Here is a 20,042-nt window from a genome sequence, read left to right as displayed (position 1 = left end):
TCTACAAATAGCCTCCTCCCTGGGGGAGGGACAGCAGAGAAGAAGGAAAGGGGAGACTTTGCACAGTGCAACATATGATAAAATAATATTAATTTATGAATGATGAAGGTTTCGTGAGGTAGGGGGGAGTGGGGAGGGAGGGGGAAAATGAACAGCAGATATTAAGGGCTCAAGTAGAAGGCAAATGTTTTGAGAATGATGATGGCAACAAATGTCCATATGTTCTTTAAAAAAAAAACCCTTTTATTATTTAAGCTTAATTTATTCCCAAGCCATGAGTTTTTGCTTCTTCAGTTTCTTCTGGGAAATCTTTTTCTTCAGTGCAACCTCCTCTTCTGGCTTGGGAACGATTTGTTCCTTCTCAGTCAGGATCATTTCAATGTGGCAGGGGGAGCTCCTGTGTGGATTAATCTAGTCAAGAGCTCTGTAAGTCCTGTGGTGCATCTTGGGGGCCTTGTTCACCTGGATGTGCTCGATGACCTGAGAATCCACATCTAAACCCTTAAGTTCAGCATGACTTTCTGCATTTTTAAGCATGTGAACCAAAAATTCAGCACTCTTTTTGGGCTACCAACTCTGGGTCCCACCCCACTGTTTGGCCTGGGCACATCTACCAACACCATCATTGTCCCGTCTGAAAGGCACACACTGCTTCTGCAGAGTGACGTCTTTCAAGTATTTGGTGGCTTTCCAGATGTGCATGCCTTTGATGGCCTGGGCAGTTTCACGGGTGTTTTTGAAGTGGACCCGGAGATTCGACCCTCTGTATTTGCAGGGTTTTGTAGGGTTTTCTGGGTCAAATGAGTAGCGAACCATTTTAGCAGGTCACCTCAGGCCGCTACAGTTAGAGGAAGAGCCTGTAATATGTTCTTGACACAATGCATATATATTATGAATTGTGATAAGAATTGCACGAGCCCCCAATAAAATGATTAAAAGAATAGAAAAGAAAGGTTCTTGTCCCTGTGGGGCCAGGGTGCGGTGGTCCTGTGGGCTAGGGAGGGCCAGAAAGGGGAGCCGACCTCCACGGCGGACGGCCCTGTAGCCTGGAGCACCTGCTGTCCCCGCTGGGTGGCGCACTGGTGCAGCTCCTTCTGGGCCTCCAGCTTGGCCCGCAGCTCTTGGTGGACACTGAAGCTTTGGGCTCCACTGCCGGGGTCTTGGGGCTCCTCCACCACCTGCAAATCTCACTGCACACTGGCTGCCGAGGAGGCATAGTCTTGCACCTGGAGCCTGGGAGGACACGGGAGAGCACGGGGTGAGGGGACCTGGTACCGAGGCAGCGTCACAGCCGGCCTGAGTCCACCACCACTCATGTCCAAACCTCCATGTCTCTGCCGCTCAATCCCACAGCCTTACCAAGTGTCTACTCGGCCTCAGCTCTGCCCGCCACCCCTCCTTCCTACCCAGTTCTCCAGGGCCAATGAAGTCCCTCAGGGGCCGCTTGATAGCTTTGCCCACCCATCCACAACTTTGCCAGACCCCCATTAAAGGTAGCCTTTGGTGGCCTTATGTGAGAGCCGAGGGACTCGGGACTCTTGTCCCTTCACTGCCGCACTGTGCAGATTGAGGTTTTTGGTGTTTTTTTTTTTAATTTAAATTTATTTATTTTATTGGGGGCTTTTACAACTCTCGTTACAATCCTACACCAATTGTATCTGACATAGTCATACGTATATTGCCATCATTCTTTTCTTTTTTTAAAATTTATTTATTTATTTATTTATTTTACATTTTATTAGGGGCTCATACAACTCTTATCACAATCCATACATATACATATACATACATATCAATTGTATAAAGCACATCTGTACATTCTTTGCCCTAATCATTTTCTTTTTTTTAATCTTTTTATTGGGGCTCATAAGGCTCTTATCACAATCTGTACATACATCAAATGAGCAAAGCACCCTAATACATTCGTTGCACTTGTCACTCTCATAATTCACCTTCCACTTGGGTTCCTGGAATCAACTCGGTTTCCCTTTTTTTCCCCCCATACCCCTCCCTCCCCGATCCCACCCCTGGTACCTTGATAGTTTATAAATAATTATTATATCTTATCTTACACTCCCCGGCGTCTCCCCTCAACCGCCTCCCCCTTGCCAATCTCCCAGATAGGAGGTTACACATAGATCTCCAAGATCGGTTCTCCCTTTCTACATGCCCTTCCCTCCTGGTGTCGCCACTCCCACCGCTGGTGTTGAAGGGTTCGTCTGTCCTAGATTCCCTGTGCCTCCAGATCCCCACTGCACCGCTGTACATCCTCTGGTACAATCCTCTGGTACTGACCCACCCAGGGGAGTGTATCGGTTGTGTCCCCACAGATCTGGAACATGCCATCATTCTTTTCTAGACATTTACTTTCTATTGAGCCCTTGGGATCAGCTCCTCTTTTTTTCCTCCTCCCCCAATCATGGTTCCTTGATAGATTATAGATTGTTATTATTTTCATATCTCACATCGACCATTGTCTCTTTTATCCTCAGTTTTCTGTTGCTGCTCTCCCTGCGAGGGGTGTGTGGTTATATGTCATTCATTGCTATCGGTTCCCCTTCCTCCCATCCTCTACCTCCCTTCCCCCTACCCTTTTGGTACCTCTATTCCCTTTCCTGTTCCTGGGTTCCATTTGTTGTGAGTTTTATCTCTTGATAATACCTATGCACTCTAGTCCAGAGTGGGAAGCGGCACTGGGATGATGATAGTGGGGCGTGAGGAGGCCTCAAGGTGTCAGAAGCAGATTGTGCGATTCATTGGTGCGATCCATGTCTCCTCAGGGGGGCCTCCACCCAGTGGGACACAGCATCTGGGAGGCTTGTGGCTTTCTCCTGAGACAGCATGGTGGCCAAGGGCCCTTGTATTGGGTCAGCCTGGGGCTGTGCAGGGCATCCTCAGCCCAGCTCAACTCTTCCCTGAATGCGCATGCAGGTGCAGGGAGCCCGTGGCTTGGGAAAGTAACCCTGCTAAGTGGGCTTTGTGACCAGGCTCCCTGATCCACCGACCCAGCTTTGCCTCCTCCACAGGCCGCAGAGAGCAAGGGCTGCCCTGGGTTCCCTGAATTCGGGCCCTCTCCAGAGACAGTGGTTTGGCAGAGCCGCAGCACAGCAAGGTTCTCCCTGAAAGCTTCTTCATCCCATGCCCAGCACCTCCTCCCAAACTCACCCCTGCTGCAGGCTGCTGGTACTCACTGTAGGTCCTGTCACCACTTCTGGGACCTGGGGGCAGTGCTGGGCCACCACTCCAGCAGGCTCTCCGCTAGTGGGGCAGGCTGCCCCCTGGTGGCCACCCATCTTCACTTGGTGCTGAAACATTGCAAACTTGGTTAAGAGGAGCTGAGAAGAGAGGAGAGGGGTTACAGAGGGCCCTGGCTGGTGGGCTGTGAGACTCCTCAGTGAGTGACTGGGCAGGGCGGACTGAACAGCCACAGAACTTGCTCCTCTACGCAGAGAGGGGAATAGGAAGCCACAGCTGTCCTCAGTCCAGACCGATGTTCCCCATCAGCCCCTTGTGCATGCAGCCCCCCTCCACTACCCGTCTTCATTCGGCTCCAGGGCAACTTCCTTGCCCCTAGCCCCTTCCTCACTAGGGTGTGCTCATAGTCCTCTCTCCTCTGGCCACCTGCTGCTGGCTGCTCAGCCAGCTCTGCAAGTCTTCGGCTTCCCTCAGGAAGCCCTGCAGTGTCAGCATCCTCTTCAGATCCTGGCCCCTGTGGTGACAGCCTGAGTCCCCCAACAGTTAGTGTGCATGTGTCCACACTCTGGAGGTCAAGGGACCCAATCAAAGGGGCTGCCTGAAGGACAAGCTTCTTCATGGTCTTTGCCCAGGCTGCTCCTCTGGATTCAAGAAGCAAACGCAGGGCATGGGGAGTTGGGGCTGGCGAGGGTGTGGCTGTGGGGAAGGGCAGGTGACTGGAGCCAGGGAGTCAAGCCCCTGGCCGGCAGGCTCTCCTCAAAAGTTTGTGGGAAGAGGAAACAGTAAAGGACTCATCTTTTCCTGACAGATGTCTACAGGCCACTGTCATGGTTCTCTTCAAGGCAGGGGTAGTATCTAGGGGAATAAGCAACCCCAGCCAGTTTTCTGGTACCCACTGATGCAGTGACCCTCACTGTTGGGCTGCCAACTCCCGCAGTGTCTGCAGCTGCTTCCAGAGCTTCCCCTGCATCACACCCAGCTGCTCTGAGACCTCAGTTACAAGGATCTACGTATAACTTCCTCCCTGGGGGATGGACAACGGAAAAGTGGGTGAAGGGAGACAAAATATGTAAGATCTGACAAATTATCAAGGGTTCATGAGTGAGGGTGGAACAGGGAGGGCGGAGAAAAATGAGGACATGATGCCAGGGCCTTAAGTGGAGAGCAAATGTTTTGAGAATGATGAGGGCAATAATGGTACGGATGTGCTTTACACAACTGATGTATGTATGGATTGTGATAAGAGTTGTATGTGCCACTAATAAAATGATTTTTAAAAATTAAATCATTAGAATTTCTTAGGACAATGCCATTTGTATTTCAAAGCAACATTCACAAAAGCTATTTTTTCACCGTCACTATCTTCTATTTAGTTTTAGATAGAGCAAAAACAATTCTTATGCCTTTTTATGAGATGTAATGCAAGTAGACCTAAATTTATGCATAATTAAAAATTTGAATGAACAAAATATTTTGTTAAAGAATTTGACCTTTTGTGAAAATCATCGAAAGCATATAGCATTTTATTGATGGGTTGGGAATGTTTTCCTCTATTTTATTCTAGTATTTGGTCTGAGGTTCTTAAGGCATATTCTGATTGTTGTCATGTAAGAGAATGTACATTCCATATAAGAGAAAACTTTCCTTATAATATTTTCCTATCCATTGCTTCCTGCTGAATCTCTCATTTGTTCTTTTATCATTACTTTTTCCTATAGAAAACCCAGGCAGCTTAATTTTATTCTTATTAATCATTTATATAAGTTAGGAAAATATTTATTATATATACATTTTTATTTAAAATCTTTTATTTGAGACTTCCAACTTTTGTTGCAATCCATATCGATTGCATCAGGCATTTTGTACATATGTTTCCTTCATTCATTTATAGACATTTCTTTCTTTTTCTTTTTTAAAATCATTTTATTGGGGCTCATACAACTCATCACAATTCATATATACACCAACTGTGTAAAGCACACTTATACATTCATTGCCTTCATCATTCTCAAAATTTGCTTTCCTCTTGGGTTCCTGGAATCAGCTCATTTCCCCTTTCCCCTCTCCCCCTCTCACCCTGCTCCTCTTCCTTCATGAACCCTTAATAATTTATAAATTATTATTTTCTCTTATCTTACACTGCGCGGTGTCTCCCTTCACCCAATTTTCTGTTGCCCATCTCCCAGGGGGGAAGTTATATGTAGATCCTTGTGATCAGTTTCCCATTTCTACACCCACTTCCCTCCCTGTATCGCCACTCTCACCGCTGGTCCTGGGGGTTTCATCTGTCCTGGATTCCCTGTGCTTCCAGTTCCCATCTGTAGCGCTGTGTATCTTCTGGTCTAACCAGGTTTGCAAGGAAAAATTGGGATTATGAGAGGTGGGGGGAGGAAGTGTTTAATAACTAGAGGAAGGTTGTGGGTTTCATTATTGCTACACTGAACCCTGAGTGACCCATCTCCTTCACACTACCCCTCCGCAAGGGATGTCCAGTTGTCTACAGGTGGACATTGGTCCCCCGTCATGCACTCCCCTCATTCACGATGATATAATCCCTCCTCCCGCCTTTGTTGCTTGAAAACTGGTCCCCTCAGCCCTTCATGATCACACATGTTGGTATGATGCTTCCATGTGGGCTTTGTTGCTTCTGGGACTGCTTGTTTACTTTCAGGCCTTTAAGACCCGGGACGCTATATCGCTTGATAACCGGGCACCATCAGCCTTTTTCACCACACTTACTTATGCACACATTCATCTTCAGTGTTTATGTGGGGAAGGTGATCACACAATAATGGTTTTTGTTCTTTGGTGTCTGCTACCTGATCCCTTCAACACTTCGTGTTCACTTAGGCTTGTGTGCTTCTTCTCTGTGGGCTTTGTTGCTTCTGAGCTAGATTTCAGCCTGTTTGCCTTCAAGCCTTTAAGACCCCAAGAGTTTCATTATATTGTGCAGAGAGTGGCTATGAGCTAAACCCACTCGACTGCACCCAACAACAATAACAACAGGACTTGTGCTTCTAACAATATGCTGAAGAAGGCCTTAAGAGAATCTCCCCTTTGTTTAGAGCAGCGGCTCTCGACCTGTGGGTCGTGTCTACTTAGGGGGTCAATCAACCCTTTCATGGGGTGGCCTGAATTATAGCAGTAGCAAAATTACAGCTAGGATGTAGCAACAAAAATAATTTTATGGTTGGTTGGTCACGACTACATGAGGAACTAGATGAAAGGGTCGTGAGTAAGAATGTTGAAAACCACTGTCCAAGAGGAAGACTCAATTCTTGATACAGTTGAAGGGCAACAAAATAGAGTCAGCCCCAATATAGATGGGATAGCACAGTGGCTGCAACAATAAACACAAGCCAAAGAAACACTGCAAGGATGGCACAAGACAGGACAGTGTTTCATTATATTGACATAGAGTTGCTATGAGTCAAAACCCACAAGAAAAAAAACAGGACTTGTTTTTCTAACAATGTACCTAAGTAGACCTTAAGAGAACCTCCTATTAGTTTAGCGCAGCGGTTCTCAAACTGAGTGTTGTGACCCCTTTTGGGGGACGAATGACCATTTCACGGCAGTGGACCGTTCATTAAAGTGGAAAAATTAGAGTTATGATGTAGCAATGAAAATAATTTCATGATTTGGCAGTCACCACAACATGAGGAATGGTATGAAAGAGTCGTGGCATTAGGAAGGTTGAGAACCACTTCCCTAGAGGAAGACAGAATTCTTGGTAGAGTAGAAGGGCAGCAAAGGAGAGGCAGCCCCTACAAGATTGATTAGCCCAGTGGCTGCAACAATGAGCACAAGCAAATGAACAACTCTGAGCATGGCATTGGACTGGGCAGCATTTCATTATATTGTGCATAGAGTTCTTGTGACCAGAAACCCACTCAACAGCACTCAACAGAAATAACTACAGGACTTGTGCTTCTAACAATATGGTGAAGTAGGACTAAGAGAAAGTCCTTTAACTTTAGAGCAGCAGTTCTCATCCTGTGGGTCGCGCGCCCCTTGGGAGGGTAGAATGACCCTTTCACAGGGGTGGCCCGATTCATAACTGTAGTACAATTACAGTGACAAAGTACCAATGAAAATAATTTTATGGTTGTGGGTCCCCACTAAATGAGAATCGATATGAAAGGGTAGTGGCATTAGGAAGGTTAAGAACCACTTCTCTAGGGCAAGACACAAATTTGGTACAGATCGGAAGGAAGAGAGCGGCAGTCTCCAACAAGTTGGATTAGCACAGTGGCTGCAACACTGAGGCCAAGCACACAAGCACGGTGAGGGTGGCACAGGACAGGGCAGCATTTCATTATATTGTGCATAGAGATGCTAAGAGTCAAAACCCACTCGACAGAACTTAACGACAATAACTACAGGACGTGTACTTCTAACAATATGCTGAACTAGATCTTAAGAGAAACTCCTCTAAATTTAGAGTAGTGGTTCTTAACTTGAGGGTCGCGACCCCTATGGGGTTTCAGACGAGCCTCTCACAGGTGTTGCCCAATTCATAACAGTAGAAAAATCACAGTAATGGAGTAACAATGAAAAAAAATTACTGTTGGAGAATCACCACAACATTAAGAATTGTATAAAGGAGTCATGCCCTTAACAAGGTTCAGAAACACTGCCCAAGAGGAATACACAAAACGTGGTACTGCAGAAGGGCAGCAAGTGAGAGGCAGACCCTACAAGATGGAATAGCTCAGTGGCTGCAACAATGATTGCCATCAACAAACCACTGTGAGGACGACACAAGACGGGGCAGCGTTTCATTATATTGTGCGTAGAGTTGCTGAGAGTCAAAACCCACTCGACGGCAACTAACAGCAACACAAAAAAAGGACTTCAACTTCTAACAATATGCTGATGTAGATCTTAAGAGAAACTCCTCTTAGTTTAGAGCAGGGTTCTCAACCTATGAATCACGAACCCTTTTGGGGAGTGAGTGGGTTGAATGACCCTTTCACAAGGGTTGCTTGATTCATAAGATTAGCAAAATTACAGTAATGAAATATCAGCGAAAATTTTGTATGACTGGGGGTCCACCACTCTATTGGGAACTGCATGAAAGGGTCGTGGAATTAGGAAGATTGAGAACCACTGTCCGAGAGGAAGACACAAATGGTGGTGGAGTAGAAGGGCAGCAAAGGAGAGGCAGCCCCTCCAAGTTGGAATAGCTCAGTGGCTGAAACAACCAGCGCAAGCAAAGAACCACTGTGAGGAATGCACAGGATGGGGAGGCGTTTCGTTATATTTTGCATAGAGTTGCTATGAGCCAAAACACACTTGAAGGCACCTAAATACAATAACAACAGGACTTTTGCTTCTAACAATGTGTTGAAATATATCTTAAGAGACATTCTTCATAGTTTGGAGCAGAGATTCTCAACCTGTGTTTTAGGTGATGAACTACCCTTGCACAGGGGTGGCCCAATTCATAGCAGTAGCTTCATTACAGTTATGAAGTAGCAATGAAGATAAATTTATGACTGGGATTGTACCCACTCCTCCTGTGGCATTATAGGAAGGTTGAGAGCCACTGTCCTCGAGCAAGACAGAAATCTTGGCAGAGCAGAAAGGCAGCAAATGAGAGGCAGACCCCCAGATGATAGATTAGCGCAGTGGCTGCAACAATGAGTGCAGACAAGAAACCACTGTGAGGATGGCACAGGATGGGGCAGCGTTTCATTATCTGTGCGTAGAGTTGCTGAGAGTCGAAACCCACTGGGCAACACCTAACAACAATCTCTGTAGGACTCATGCTTTTCACAAAATATTGCTGTATATCCTAAGAGAAACTCCTCTTAGCATAGAGCAGTGGTTCTCAACCTGTGGGTCGCTAGCCCTTTGGGGGGGGGGGTTAAATGACCCTTTCACAGTGGAGGCCTGATTCATAACTGTAGCAAAATTAAAGTTACGAAGTAGCAATGAAAATAATTTTACGATTGGGGGTTCATCACTACCTGAGGAAATGAATGAAAGTGCAGTAGAGGGGCAGCAAAAGAGAGGGAGCCCCTCAAAAGTTGGATTAGCCCATGGCTGCAACAATGACAACAAGCAAAATAACCACTGTGAGGGTGGCACGAGACGGGGTCACGTTTCATTATATTGTGTATAGAGTTGCTATGAGCCAACACACACTGAATAGCATCAAACAAAAACAACAGGACTGTGCTTCTATGAATATGCTGAAGTAGACCTTAAGAGAAACTCCCCTTAGTTTAGACCAGTGGTTCTCAAACTGTGTCACAGTGCCTTTAGAAGACTAATGAACCTTTCACATGGGTGGCCTGATCCATAACAGAAGCGAAATTACAGTTATGATGTAGCAATGAAAATATTTTATGGTTGGGGTGTCACCACTACATGAGGACTGGTATGAAATAGTAGTGGCATTCAGAAAGTTGAGAACCACTATTCTTGACGAAGACACAAATCTTGGTACGGAAGGGCAGGAAAAGAGAGGTAGTCCCTAACAAGATGGATTACCACAGTGGCCGCAACAATGAGCACAAACAGAAGAACCACTGTGAGGATCCAACGGGCAGGACAACGTTTCACTACATTGTGCATAGAGTTGCTATGTTTGAAAACCCACTCGAAGGCAGCCAAAAACAAGAACAGGATGTGTGCTTCTAACAATATGCTGAAACATACCTTAAAAAGAAACTCCTCTTAGTGTAGAATAGCAGTTCTCAAACTGTGGGTCGTAATGCCTTTTGGAGGGTGGGGGGGAGAATGACTATATCACATGGTGGCCTGATTCAAAACAGTAGCATAATTTTAGTTATAAAGTAACAAGGAAAGTAATTTTATGATTGGGGGGGGGCACCAATACATGAGGAATGGTGCGAGAGAGTCGTGCATTAGGAAGTTTGAGAACCACTGCCCTAGAGGAAGACACAAATCTGGGTACAGTAGAAGGTCAGCAAATGAGAGGCAGTCCCCCAAAAGATGGATTAGCGCAGAGACTGCAACAATGAGCGAAAACAAAGGAAAAGTGTGAGGGTGTTAGAGGATGGAACAGTGTTTCATGATACTGTGCATAGAGTTGTTATGAGCCAACTATGAGCCAAACCCACTCGACAGCCCCAAACAACAATAAGAACAGGACTCGTGCGTGTAATAATATACTGAGCTAGACCACAGGAGAAACTCCTCTTAATTTAGAACAGCGGTTCTCAACCTGTGATTTGTGACCACTTTGGTTGGTTGAACAACCCTTTCATAGGGTGACTAGATTCATAAGACTTGCAAAATTACAGTTATGGAAAAACAGTAGAAAAAAACCTTTATGCTTTGGGGACCACCACTACACATTGGGAAGTGTATGGAAAGGTCGTAGAAATAGGAAGGGTGAGAAACACTGTCCTAGAGGAAGACGTAAGTACAGTAGAAGGGCAGCAGAAGAGAGGATGTCCCTATAAGACGGATTTGCACGGTGGCTGCAAAAATGAGCGCAAGCAAAGAACCACTGTGAGGATGATGCAAGTCTGGGCAGGCCTGTATTATATTGTGCACAGGGTTGCTATGAGTCGAAACCCTCTCCACGGCCCAAACATCAATAACAGGAGGAATCATACATCTAACAATATGCTCAACTAAACCTTGAGTGAAACTGCTCTTAGTTTAGAGCAGCCGTTCTCAACTTGTGAGTGGTAAATCCTTTGGGGGTGTTCGAATGACCCTCCCATAGGCGTGGGCCGATACGTAACAGTAGCAAAATTACAGTTATGAAGTAGCAACAGTATAATTTTTTGGTTGGGGTTTCATTACTACAGGAGGCACTGTATGAAAGGGTCGTGGCATTAGGATTGCTGAAAACCACAGTCCTACAGGAAGACACAAGTCTTGATACAGTTGAAGGGCCACAATATAGAGTCAGCCCCCAAATAGATGGAATAGCACAGTGGCTGCAGCAATGAGCTCAAGCTAAGGAAACACTGTGAGGATGGCACAAGATGGGGCAGCGTTACATTATATGGAGCATGGAGTTGCTATGAGTCAAAACCCACTCGACTGCACCTGACAACAAAAAACAGGACTTGTGTTTCTTATAACGTGCTGAAGTAGACCTTAAGAGAAACTCCTATTAGTTTAGTGCATCGGTTCTCAACTTTTGGGTCACGAGGCTTGTTGGGGGATGAATGAACCTTTCATAGTGGTCGCCCAGTCATAACAGTAGAATAATTAGAGTTACAAAGTTGCAATGAAAATAATTTTATGATTTGGCAGTCAGCACTATATGAGGAACGGTATGAAAATGTTGTGGCATTAGGAAGGTTGAGAACCACTGCCCTAAAGGAAGACACAAATCTTGGTAGAGTAGAAGGGCAACAAAAAATAGCCAGCCACCCCCCCCCCCAATATGGCTCCAACAATGAGCACTAGCAAACAACCACTGTCAGGATGGCACAGGTTTGGGAAGCATTTCATGATATTGTGCATAGAGATGCGATGAGCCAAAACCCCCTCCGCGGAACTTAACAACAATAACAACAGGGCTTTGTGTTTAACAAAATGCTGAAGTAAATCTTAAGAGCAACTCTTCTTAGTTTACAGCAGGGTTCTCAACATTGGGTCGTGAACACTTTCAGGTGGGGGGTGTTTCGAAACACCCCTTCACAGTGATGGCCTGATTCATAACAGTAGCAAAAGTACAGTTATGAAATATCAATGAATATAATTTTATAATTTTATGTTTGGGGTCCACCACTACATTGGGAACTGTACGAAAGGGCTGCAGAATTAGGATGTATGAGAAACATTGTCCTAGAGGAAGACACAAATATTGGTACAGCAGAAGGGCTGCAAAAGTCAGGCAGCCCCTACAAGATGGAATAGATGCAGTAGTGGGCGCAAGCAAAGGACCACAGTGAGATGGCATGAGATGAGGCCGCGTTTCATTATATTGTGCATACAGTTGCTATGAGCCAACACACACTCAAAGGCACCAAACAATAATAAAAAGAACTTGGGCTTCTAAGAATATTCTGAAGTAGACCTTAAGAGAAACTCCTATTCGTATAGACCATTGGTTCTCCAACTGTGTGTCGAGACGCCTTTGAGGAGACTAACGAACCTTTCACATGGGTGGCCTGATCCATAACAGAAGCAAAATTACAATTATGCTGTAGCAATGCAAATATTTTATGGTTGGATGTCACCACTATACGAGGAATGGTGTGAAGTGGTTGTGGCATTTGGAAAGTTGAGAACCACTGCTCTATAGGAAGACACATAACTCGGTACAGAAGGGCAGGAAAAGAGAGGCAGTGCCCAACAAGATGGATTAGCACAGTGGCTGCAAAAATGAGTGTGAGCAAAAGAACCACTGTATGGAAGGCACAGGACGGGAAAGCATTTCATTACATGGTGCATAGAGTTGGCATGAGCCTAAACCCATTCGAAGGCACCAAACAACAGGATTTGTGCCTCTAACAATATGCTGAAGAAGACTTTAAAAGAAACTCTTAGTGTAGAGTAACAGTTCTCTAACTGTGGGTCACAACGTCTTAGGAGGGAACAATGAGCATTTCACATGGGTGACCTGATTCATAACAATAGCAAATTTATAGTTATGGAGTAACAAGGAAAATAATTTTATGATTGGGGGGGGTCACTAGTACATGAGGAATGGTGTGAAAGAGTCATGACATTAGGAAGGTTGAGAACCACTGCCCTAGAGGGAGACATAGATCTGGGTACAGTAGAAGGGCAGCAAAAAGAGGCAGCCCAAAGCACAATGGAATACAACAGTGGCTGCAACAATCACAATCTGTGCAAGCAAAAGAACCACTGGGGGGATGGCGCAGGACAGGACACCTTTCCATCATGTTGTGCTTAGAGTTGCTAGGCGTCGAAAGCTACACAACAGAATCTAACAATAACTATAGGATTTGTGCTTCTGACAATAGGGTGAAGTAGATATTAAGAGAAACTCCTCTTAGTTTAGACCAGAGGTTTTTAACCTGTGGTTCGCGACCTCTTTTGGCGATCGAATGACACTTTCACAGGTGTGAAATGATTCATAACTGTAGGAAAATTACAGTTACGAAGTAACAATAATGTTATGATGGGGGTCACCACTACATGAGGAACTGTGTGAAAGGATCATGGCATTAGGAAATTTGACAACCACTGCCCTAGAGGAAGACACAAGTCTTGGTACAATTGAAAGGCCACAAAAAAGAGGCAGCTACCCAAAAGTTGGATTAGCACAGTGGCTGCAACAATGAGCACAAGCAAAAGAACCACTGTGAGGATGGCATAGGATGGGAAAGCGTTTCATTATATTGTGCATAGAGTTACTATGAGCCAAAACCCACTCGATGATACCTAACACCAATAACAACAGAACTTGTGCATCTACCAGTATGCTGAATTCTATCTTAAGAGAATCTCCTCTTAGTTTAGAGCAGGGGATCTTCACCTGTGTGTCGCGACCCCTTTGTGGGTATGGAATGAAAATTTCACAGGGGTGTCGTGACTCATAACAGTAACAAAATTACAGTTATGAAGCTGCAATGAAATCATTTTTATGGTTGGGGGGGGTCACCACTAAATGAGAATCGGTATGAAAATATCATGGCATTAGGAAAGTTGAGAACCACTGCTCTACACAAAGTCCCAAATCTTGGTATGAAAGGGCAGGAAAAGAGAGGCGGTCCCCAACAAGATGCATTAGCACAGTGGCTGCAACAATGAGCGCAAGCAGAGAACCACTGTGAGGATGTCACAGGACAGGGCGGCGTTTCATTATATTGTGTGTAGAGTTGCTATGAGACATACCCACTCGACGGCACCTAACAACAACAACAAATGGACTTGAGCTTCTAACAGTATGGTGAAATAGACCTTAAGAGAAACTCCTCTAAATTTAGAGCAGCGGTTCTCACCATGTGGGTCGTGACCCCTTTGGGGCTTAGACGAACCCTTTACAGGGTGGCACTATTCATAACTTGTAACAAAACGAGAGTTACGAAGTAGCAAAGAATATAATTTTATGATTGGGGGTCTACCACTACAAAGGAAACTGTATGATATTTATATTTGCATGTACATGTCTTTGTCTAGACCTCTATGAATGTACTTTGACTCCTAGCTCTTTCCTCCATCTCCCTTGACTTTCCTCCTCTCCCACTACTATGCTCCGTCCCCACCTGGGTTACAGCTATACCTCTTCTTTACGTAACCTTACCCTTGATCATTCCCTACCAAGCCTGCCACTTGCCCCTCATTACCATTTTGAGTCCCATGTTGTTCCCTTGTCCCTGTGTTTGTTAACGCCACTTCCTTAGCCCCCCGCACCTCCTCCTATCCCAAGTGCCCCCGGAACTGTCGGTCCTGTTGTTTTTCCTCCAGATAGTTCATCAAGTCTGTCTTATTTAGACAGACCTGTGGAGACACTAACATGCACGAAAACAAGACAGAGGAAAACAAAGCAACAGTATACAACCAGACAACTAAACAACAAAAACAAACCACTGACAAAGAACAAAACAAAACACATCAAGAAAGAAGAGCTTGTAGTTAGTTCAAGGATCATTTGTTGGACCTTAGGAGTGTTTTCCAATCCAGTCTGTTGAGGCACCACAACCTGGCCCCAAAGTCCACTTTCAGCATTCCCTGGGGACCTTGCCACTCCATTCCCTTGCTGTTCCACTGCACTCCACCACACTTTGCCTCGGTGTGGTGGAATCAGGTTAGGTGCAATTTGCACACTGTGTCTCCAGTGCTGTCCCCTGTATCACCCTTGGTCACTGAGGGGCATCATGTCTCATAGTGGGGCCAGCCATGTTGTTCTCTTTGTGGACTGGCTGCTCTGAGACTGGAACTCTTTAGGGGAGTAGAAAGCCTCATCTTTCTCCCTTGGAGTGGCTGGGGATTTCAAATTTGCCATTTCAGACATTGCGTTCAGCAGCCCAACACATAACCCCTATACCCCTCCATAGCTACAGAAAACAATAAAGAAACAAAATCCAACAACTCTCATTGCCATTGGGTGCATAACAATCCTATCGAGAGAAAATACTCCGGCTTCCTGGGTTTCCAAGGCTATAACTCTTTGTAAAAATAAAATTGTGTTATGTTTTCAGAGAAAGTTTACATAACCGATTAGATTTTCATTTAACAAATTCTCTACTTGTTTAGTGACATTAGTTACTTTTTTCAATAAAAAGGAAAGCATAAAATTAAAAAAAAGAACAAATGAAAAACGTGTTAAGAGTAAAGACAAATGATAAGATGTTAATTTTTAACCTAATCATATCTGCAACAGTACACTTTCTGATGTACTGACGGTGAGCAGGGTTTAATCCCATCCCTGGTGAATGGTCCCAGGGGATTTAATGGAGGCTTATTCTCTGTGGAATCTTTGCCAATGCATTTTGAGTTTTTATACTCATCTAAGGCTATAACTCTTTATGGGAGAAGAAAGCCTCATCTTTCTCCAAAGGTGTGACTGGTGAATTCCAACTGCTGACCTTGCAGTTAATAGCCCAACACATAAACCATTATGCCACCAGAAGAGAGATTTGTCTCTAGGTGCCTTCCAATGCAAGCACTACAATTATGCAAGGAGGATATTTTTTTCTGTACTGGAGCCAGGTCAAGTCAGAACCAGTGTGTCCATGGTTTGCAGCGAAGTCAGAGGAAGAAGAGGGTAGACTGTCTATAACTTCTCATAGCCCAGGGAAATGCTAGGCCTGGAAGGGGGTATATTCAGAAAATCTGCACACTAACCTCCCCGGCTCAAATAATTACCAGCACCATGTCTCTGAATATCACCTAAAAGCAAAATAGTGAAAGCACCATTTCCATTTCATAATACTTTTACTAAAAGTAAAGTTCAATTCAGTGATGTGAAGAAGCTGGAAAAATTATCTTTTCATTTCTTTCTTTTTCTTTCCCTCCCTTTCCCCTTCTTCTCCACAGAACTGAGAGGCAGAAGGAATAAAGGCAGCATGGCACCAGCTGGAGGACACCGTGGGGTCAGGGTCACCATTTAACTCATGCTTCTCCAGTTTGGAGGGGCAACTTGATGTCCTCGTTTGTGAATTTGCTTATTAATCTTTTTGAGTTAACAAGTTCATGGTAAAAAAGGATTGTTGGTGTTTTTGTTAGGAACCTTCTAGTCCAGTCCACTCATATTGACTCAATGCATCAGTGCAGAGCTCTCTAGACCAATGGTTCTCAACCTGTGGGACCCTTGCACAGGGTGACTGTAACAAAATTACAGTTATGAAGCAGCAATGAGAATATTTTTATGGTTGTGGAGGTCACCACAACATGAGGAACTGTATGAAAGGGTTGTGGCATTAGGAAGTTTGAGAACCACTGCTCTAGGCTTCTCTATGCTGTAATCTTTACAAGAATGAGTTGCCTGGTTTTTCTTCCAAGAACAGAGCCACTGGTGGGTTCAAACCTTCAACCTTTTGGATAGCAGCTGAGCACTTAACCATTGTGCGTCCAGGGCTCTTTGATAAACTCTATTAGAGGGTCTTAACCATTGCAACCCCATGGATACTTTTGGCATTTAGGAAAGGCTATGGAACACCTGCCCACTCCCCAGAATAATATTTCCAAATACCTCCAATGAAATACAGAATCACAAAGGCACAAATTGTATTGAAATGCAGTGATAAAAATAAAAGACATTGGATTTGTGGCAAATATACATGTTAATAAATACATTAAATATGATCTGATGGCGGGTCTACTAAACCAAGCCCACACCATTGAGTTGATCCTGACTCACTGTGACCCTATATAAAATTCCTCAGGCTAAATCTTTACAGGAGCAGATCATCTCACCTTCCTCTTAGAGAACAACTGGTGCCTTTGAACTGCCAACCTTGAGGTTACCTGCCAAATGGCTCACCCACAGCGTCACCTTGAGTTCTAGATAGTGATGAGCATGAACTGTACTCAACGATGGCTGCAACAACTAGCATGGGGTGTTAAAGCATGTAGAATTTCTCTCGGTGGTAATCACATGGCTATTCTGAACACAGCTGTGGACATGCTAAACTGCCCTGCAAGCTTAGGGAAACTAACTCAACCAGGATTGTCCCTCATCCAATTTGACATTGCTCCCCAGCCTGCTGGGGCTCAGTGGCTCAGTGTTAGGGTCCCTTGTCTAGATACCAGGGCTGGCATGGAGAAAGTCATTCCTCTGCAGCCTTCTAGTGTGTGGGGGAACATATTAGTGTTAAGCCTTGGCAGGAAATTGCTGGATTTTCTTGGCAGCCACATTCTTAATAACCATTTACTGGATACTTATTATATTCTGAGGGTAAATTGGTGGTTCAGTTGTAGAATTCTCCTTTTCCATGTGGGAGATCTGGGTTTGAGTCCAAGACAATGCAACTCATCTGCATCCAACACCCATTAGTCAGGGGGATGCTTGGTTATTGCTGTGGTACTGAACTGATTTCTGTGTTGCTATGATACTGAAATGGGGAAGCTTGGTTGGGTGCGGCTATGAGACTGAACCCGTTTCTGTGATGTGTCCAGACTAAGATGAGCGATGAAGAAGAGCCTGGCATTCTACTTCTGAAAACCAGTTAACGAAAACCCCTGTGAATCACAATCTGATGCACAACCAAAGAGATGGTGCAGGACCAGGGAGAATATTGCCCATGGAGTCACTGGGAGCTGGTTGTCACAGTGAGTTGGACTGGAGGCTGACTCAACAGCAGCTAACAACCATTGTGTTCCAGGCACTTGACTTGCTTTAAAAATCTAGCTCAGCCTTCTGGTACAGGGAAGTGATTAATCATGCCTACTTTATAGCACATCGTGAACCCTGATCAATGTCAGGCCCTGCTTGTGTTTGGTCCCTCCTTTTCCACATTCACATCACTTCCATTCCCCTCTTCAGACTAATAACCTCTGTAAGGTGCTTGGTGTGTGTGTGTCCTTATAGGCATACAGCCATGTGCACTAGACCATGCTGCTTGGTGAATGGGCTTTCCGCTTCCATGAATGGTACTGCAATATAAATCTCATTCAGTTTCTGACCTTTTCAACCCCTTGCAATGTCATTAAGAGTTATTGCCATGCTGCATATCAATTGCATGTGCTGCTGCGTGCCACTTGGTTATGAGCAATCATCATCTTTCTTTTGTTTCCTTCTTCAGTTGTCTGTTGATTGGCATCCAATTCGGCTCCAACTCTTCTCTACTGCAGGCATCAGTGTGGTGACCATTCTTGTAAAAATGCCCCAAGGGCCCTGTGAATTGGATAAAAAGCTTGGCCTATATACCCAGGAATTATGCGTTGGGCTGCTAACCCCAAGGTGAGCAGTTCCAACCCACCAGCTATTCCATGGAGCAAAGAGAGGCTGTCTGCTGTCGTAAGAATTTAGTTTTGTAAACCTAAAGCAGCAATTCTACTGTGCCTTGTAGGGTTGCTAATGAGGAAGAATCAACTGGGGTTTTGTTTGTTTTTCTACTTCCAGGAGAGAGCTTTGATGGGGGAGATATTAAGTTCTTGGCTGCTAACCCAAAGATCAGTAGTTTGAAGCCGTCTTCCACACACTGTGGGATAAAGGCATGGCTGTCTACTTCCCAATAGAAGCCTTGAAAACATCATGGGACCATTCAGCTTTGTTTGATAGGGTCATGAGGAATGAAAGTCAACTCAGTGACTGCGCTTCTTTGGTTGTACGCCCAGGAGGGGCTCACTAGGTCCTAGGGTACATTCAATGGGCTTTCAATAAGCTCTGCCAGATTGCTGTGCAGCAAACCTGCATCATTAGCAGTGTTTCTCTGCTTTCCCCGGATCTCCAATGACACTTGGTATTTTGTCTTTCTAACTGTTGCCCGTTTGATGGTTTTAAAATGTCAAGCACAATAAACTCATCTATCCCAGGCACTTTATGGTTCTGTAGCAGATTCTTAGGGTTGCCATGCCACATTCCTTTGACCCATCTCTGACACCATCTCACTGCCTTCCAGTCAATACCAACTCATAGCGATCCTGTGGGGCAGTGTACAATTGCCCCCTGCGAGTTTCAAACACTACACCTCTTAATTGGGGTAGAAAACCCCATCTTTCTTCCTTGGAGCTAGTAGTTTTGAACTGCTGACCTTGAAGTTAGCAAACCAACTTATAACCACTGCACTTCCAGGGCTCCTCCTGATATCCATCATAGCAGTGGCGAACGGCTCTATGTAAGTGCAGGCTCCTGCTAAAATGGTGTCTTATCACAACTGTGCAGCACGCAGCTCTCCATGTCCTTCTGCCTCGAAGCCTTTTCAAAGGCATGGAAAGCCAAACCCAGGAAGGTAGGAGAGGTCACCGTACTAGGAGGAATGCTCAACACCACTACAGGCGAAGAAGAGCCCAGCCTCCTGTTTCTGGAAGGCAATTCTAGGACAGAACCCATGTTCCTCAGAAGTCCTGGGGGAATCAAGCCCCTGTATCCTACATTAAAAGCCTCAACACCCCTTTCCCATTGTGATTGCTTCTCCCCCAACTCAGTCTTGCGTCCGCTTTCCTATTCCCATTCCCTGCCATCAGATCTCAAATAGACTCCCTGCACCCAGGCCTGAGGAATAAGCTCGGCATGCAAGGGCACTCAATTCAAGACACACACATTACTCTGAATCTCCAAAACAACCCTGTGGGCTACATGTGTAATCCCCAGTTCACAGATGAGAAATTGATTGAAGAACAATGACACACCCAAGATCACACAGGCCAGGTTTCAAGTCTGTGTCTATCAGTTATTCTTTCATTCAAGTATGCCAGAGAAGACTGGGTCTTAACACTTGAGGAATCTTCTTGGAAGAATAAGGCAAACTGCAGAAAACACTAAATGAATATCG

Source organism: Tenrec ecaudatus, chromosome 1 (genome assembly GCF_050624435.1).
Source record: "Tenrec ecaudatus isolate mTenEca1 chromosome 1, mTenEca1.hap1, whole genome shotgun sequence".
NCBI lineage: Eukaryota > Metazoa > Chordata > Mammalia > Afrosoricida > Tenrecidae > Tenrec > Tenrec ecaudatus.
Note: the sequence above shows the minus strand (reverse complement) of the source record.